The following is a 5882-nucleotide window of genomic DNA, read 5'->3' on the forward strand; positions in this document are numbered from 1 at the left end:
TTCCCCATACAGGTCACCAAAATGATGAGGTTTAGGGGCTTAGGGATGCTGGGACTGTAAAATCACAACCCGCTGGTCCTGCCTGAAAAAATTCAACCCAAGCCATTCTTTCAGCCAAAGACAAGGTTTATTAGAACATTTGTCATATTGGGCAGACTCTTAAGGAGTTTGATCATTAGTAAGCAGTGGCTAGAATATAAGCAGTGGATAGATTTTAAGAATCTAAGCCTAGTCCACTTCGTTTTCATACTGAAAGGATTCCTCTCCTTTCTCACTGAGGAGATAGGTGCTGATGAATGCCTCCTTCACTGCATAAGGGTCACAGTTGGCACATGGGTGGCAGTCTTCAAAGTAGCCCTTCTTTTCCTGGCCAACCATATTGGGAATGTGGATACTGGCACCACAGTTGGCCATACCAGCAGAAAACTCATTGATGTTGGATGTCTCACAGAAACCTATCAGGTGATATGCATTGACCAGACCCCCTTTTAGGTCATAGACTCAAATATGGTATTGATGTTACTCACTTAGTCTTTTGATGGCTTCTTCAATGTACTTTAAACCATTCTCATCTCTCATGGCCTTGGTTCTAAAGTTAGTGTTGCAACCAGCACCATTCTAATTCCAAGAGATTGGCTTGTGATCAAGCATTATGTCTTCCCAAATCCTATGGAGAATGAAATGGGAAATCCAGATGTGATCTCTCATTTTAATCACTATACAGTAAAGGTCCTATCTGGAACTCCCACTAAGCTGGCATTACTTCAGCATTTGTCATCCCACCCACCCCAATTTTGACATAGATAAGAACAATAATGAGCTTTCACTATATCTCTTCCATACAATTTATCTACTCCTCCATTTTTTCCTCTACTATTATTGTTTTTTTCTTTAATTTTTCCAGGAATTTTATTGGATTTGGGTTTAATTAGCATTTTTCTTTGAGGCTTTTTTGTAGCTGTTTTCACATTGTTGTCTTCTTCTAAGTTTATGCCTTGGTCTTCCCTGCCACCGTAGTATCTTTTTATGATTTTTTTTCATGTTTGTTCATTTCTTAATTTTGAACTTTATGTTAAAGTTGGATTCTGCTCACCTGAGGATGGGGAGACAATGTCTTAAGCTTCATGCCTTTTTGTGATGCTATTTTCAGAGCTAGTTCCAGGATCTACAAGTTTTTGACATTTCCAAGGTTGTCTTCTTAGCTATGCTTTTAAAGTAAGTATTCCTTTGTAAAAGTTAATTGATGTTTAATGGTTAAATGCAATTGGAGTAGTAGTCAATAATCCCTAACAATGTAAGAAGCACATATCCAGTGAGGTCCATATGGGAATAGAGACACCACAAACCCACTCAAGGAATCCTTAGTGAGCATATATAGACTTCCTTGCTGTGGTAGAATGAATCACAATACATTCACTTCATATCAACACCCCACCTTTATCCCAGGGAATACAGGTTGATTCCCCTTTACACAATAGGAGTATAAGATCTGAGAATTAGAAAATTCGAGTTTGAAGAGACCTTTGAGGTTATATTAGCTAATATTTTTATTTTACATATGAAGAAGACTCAGAAGTAAAATGAGTTTCCCACTTAAGATGGTTTGCTATACATGTGCATGTGAAGTGAATTTTTACTCACATATAGACCATTTCCCCATATATACACATTATGATTTGAACTGTATTTTGATTAAAAAAAACTTTTGACCCAACCTATGATAAAAATGACAACAATAGTGGATTTGATGTTATATTTTATTTTGTAGAAGATATTAACTAGTCAAAAGAGATCTGTCCCTGGAAATATTGGTTCAAATTCCTTCTCTGCTATTTGGTACCTCTGTAGCTTTTGTCGAAGTCACTTAAACTCTGATTTTTAGTCTTTAAATTGAGAAACTCCATTCAAATGGTGTTTTAGATCCTCTCTGGCTCTAAAGATGATCTTATTTTGTATAGTACTGCTTTATAATGCTAACCATATATATGTTTCCATAACCCTTTCCAACCTCTGACAGCTATTAAATTGCCTTTAATTTCAGAGTTTGAAATAGACGACACAGTCAAGATGGGTCAAATAGCTTCAATAAGATATTTGTCCATTATACACATATAGTAAATAAGTCATGGTTTTTGTACTCATCCTTTTTCCGTGGAAGAGATTTCTTTGGCCACAGGACTTGTATTATGAATTATTCTATTCCTTTTACCTTAAATGTAGATAATTTTCTACTTTAGATTTAATTTCAAAGCTTTCTCTGGAATTAAATAGGGTTAGCCTTAAAACAACCTAAAATATAACAATAAAACTATGAAAGGTCCTGTTTCAGTTTCCATTACCTGTGGAAGCCAAAGGCTTTGGTGCTACCATCAGAATCCAGTGTGTTACAGGGGATTAAGTACTACATTTATGATTTTGAAAAAAAAAAAACAGGGTTCAAATAGGAGTAAAAGATCTCTAGCATGAGCAATCCCATAACCTTTCTGACAATGTTAACCTATTGGACACTCCTCTCTAAGTAGGTTTTTAAAATATATTGCTGCCATTAACAATGATACTTACTTTATTTCATCTTTAAAAAAAGTATAAACTTCCCAAAGCAAGTGATGGGGAGAAGAGGGCTTTAAAATGTATCCCTAAACTAACTTTCAGGTGTGTGTGTGTGTGTGTGTGTCTGTGAAAAGATGCACAATAATCACACCCTCATTTAAAGGAAAAATGAGAGAGAAAAATAAACTGCTACATGTAAAAGCACTAGATACTAGCACTCTTTTTTTCCAGTGTAAAGACAACTAGAAAATGCCCAAACACTAGCGTGCATAGAATCCTTTTGAAAGAAGGATATTACATAAACATAATATACATATTTAATGTTTTTCCCCAGTTTAATTTCCTTGGAGGTGTGACAAGGGGAGGGGGGATTTTAGTGAGTCTTCTGTTCCTAGAAAGTAATCTCTGAAACAATAAAAGAAATAAGAAATAATTTGAATCATAACTACTAATATGGTCATTTATTTAAAAAAGTTATTCTTTCATTTATAATACTGTACTTTGTAAAGATTTCTTACCCCTCCTTTCCAAAGTCATGGCCAAAACTTGGAAGAGTAATTAACTATTTAACACATTGTGTAAAGAATAACTTACAAGAAGATGTCACAAGACACCTAGGAATGGAATGCCTCAGTAAATTCAAACAGAAAGTTTCCAAGGGATAAAATTTTAAATTTTCTTGTTATTTATCTCATCTTGGCTTTCGGGGAGGAAGTCTAGGAACTCATTATAGTCAATAGAGTTCAGTATTTGTAGGAACTAGCTGACTGGCTTACTTTGACTTGTTCCTCACTTTTGTTCATTAAAGGGAAAGGTTGGAACACTGCCCGAAATGAATCTAAATACCTCATACCTTGTAAAACTGATTCATTATGGCCAAAATGAAATTTCAGCCCTTGGGCTTTGACTGTAGCTACTAAAATTTTTTTCCCTATCCTACAATACCCTTCAGTGTTTGCTTCAGCAGCACCTCCCCTCTGTTTATTCAACAATATTTATTGAGTGACAAAGATATGCTGGACATGTATTACAAGCAAGTAAGGGGTAAGAGAAGCAAAAGAAGAAATATAAGACACAATCTCTCTTCTAACAGGTGTTTCCAATCTAACTGGGTACATACAACTAGCTCATGAGGAAGATTTAAGAACTCTGAAAGGAAGAGAAAAGTCAAAACAGTTAAATATAATACCACTGAAGTACATACAAGTTGGAGAGAGAGCAAAGAGATGATTAGAATGGGGTAGAAATAGCCAAGGAATTCTGTGTCATGAAAGAATCTATCCTTGGTTATATACAGAGTGTATCATAATCTTAATGTAGAGCTATATAGATCAACAGACAGATAGACTGATGTAAATTTATCTATGTTGTAGATACAGTTTAAATTTTGACAAAACATTTTATAAAATTGTTCATATTATTCTCATGGAAAACTAGAGAGACATTAACTAGATGGCTATATAAATTAAATGTATTGGGGCATCCAAATGTCAAGAGCCTCATAATATTTCAAAATAGTTTGAAATTAGCTTGGAATCTGTGATTGATCCTGAACTGTTAGACATTTATTAATGGCTTGGATAAAACATGAATGACATGCTCTTCTAATTTAAAAATGACACAACACTGGGAGAGATAACTATCATACTGAGCTGCAGAGAAAGGATCTAAAAAGAGCTCAGCAGACTGAAGTATGGAGCTGAATCAGAGAAGATGAAATTCAAATGGGATGAAGTTAGATATTTGGGCTTAAAAAATCACAAGTGCAGGAAGGAGTAAAAGAAGTTAGATTGCAATTTACCTGGAAAAAAAAAGACCTTAAAGGCAGTGGGGCAGTGAATATGCATTTATATAATACCTATTGTGTGCCAGACAGTGTGTTAAATAGTTTTACAAGCATTATTTCATTTAATCTTTACAATAATCCTACAAGGTAGATGGTATTATTATCCCCACTTTCCAGTTAAGTAAACTGAAACAAACAGAGGTTAATTTTCTTGCCTAAGATCACAAAGGTATTCTGCAAACCATTTTTCTTCATTTATTTTCACCAGTGCAAAAAAAAAAAGAAATAAATGATCATTGATATACCAAACCATACATTAAGTAGCATCAAAGAATAAGGATAGGAATGGACCTCTTATTTCACTAATAAAAGACACTTCCTGTTAAGGAAACTCTTTCAAACCAAGTGAATTTCTAAGTAATTTATGGAATTGTGAAGTGAGGAAAAACGTGTGCAGTTCTTTGTGTACTCACAGGGAAAGACCATGATGACAGAAGGAGTAATGCTTCAATCATTCTTAAGGCATAGAAAGTACAGGGGAGAACAGGCAAAGAATGCCAGAGATACATGGGGGGGAAAGGGTGCTACAGAGATGAACAGTATAGGGGGTGGGATAGGGTGGTGGAGCAAAGCAGGCAGCATGAGTGAACACAATGGGAATGGGTAGAGGCACAGATGGTAGCTTACATAACCATGGATTAGAGTTTGGGATATTTGATAGACATCATGGACCCAGATGGAGATGGAAGGGTGCTTGGCCAGACAGGAGTTTAGTATCTCATTCTATAGAGTTTTGGTGGGGGACTAACTCTTATCTGTGCCAGCTTGGAGATAGCTCATCAACACATCCAAATAGTCTCAAAGTTACCAATATAATTTGATGTTCTACTGGTCTTAATGTGTGTATCTGGAGCTTATCTGAGATTTACTTATCAAAAGACCAAAAGGCCCTGACAGATGGAACTAAATGACTTCCCCTGATTTAGTCCATAGTCTTAGTACACAATTTTTAATTAATATGAGATAGTTGAAATGATTGTCCTTTGCTCTCTAGGACAGTTTGTATGCATCTTCCAGGTTCCCTTTTGCAATCTTACTGCTTAATATTATTACTTCATGCTGACTGCTTATAAATGTACTATATAAACTGGAAGAGGGGCTTCTGGTCAAGGGGACAAGATTAACATATAATTTTAATGCACCATATCAGCCACTTTTATGCAATCTACAGTATTAGAAAGTTTCCTGAGCCACTAAAATGTGGAGTAATTAGCCCAGTGTCATAAAGCTAATACATCTCAGAGGTAGGACTTAAATTTAGGCCTTTCTGGCTCAGAGCTAAGATTTTCATTCTTTTGCCGCACTGCTTTTTCACTGGATTAACAGAATTCATTGATATTTTTGTGGATTTTATACCAGAGAGATACTTGGGGATTAATGAAAAATCTCAGTAATTTCTTAAAAACAATCCAGTTTACCTTTCTATTTAATTCTGGAGTTTGCTCATTCAATAGTGTTTATTCAAGATTCATATACGAATAGACCA

General features: G+C 35.3%; 1 pseudogene; it reads right to left on the reverse strand.

Moving 5' to 3' along the window:
* Nucleotides 1-228: 228 nt before the first annotated feature.
* LOC110195641 (glutamine synthetase pseudogene) lies at nt 229-935 on the reverse strand (annotated as a pseudogene).
* Between the last annotated feature and the right edge of the window lie 4947 nt (nt 936-5882).

This window comes from Phascolarctos cinereus, unplaced genomic scaffold (assembly GCF_003287225.1).
Source record: "Phascolarctos cinereus isolate Bilbo 61053 unplaced genomic scaffold, phaCin_HiC Scaffold_9;HRSCAF=440, whole genome shotgun sequence".
NCBI lineage: Eukaryota > Metazoa > Chordata > Mammalia > Diprotodontia > Phascolarctidae > Phascolarctos > Phascolarctos cinereus.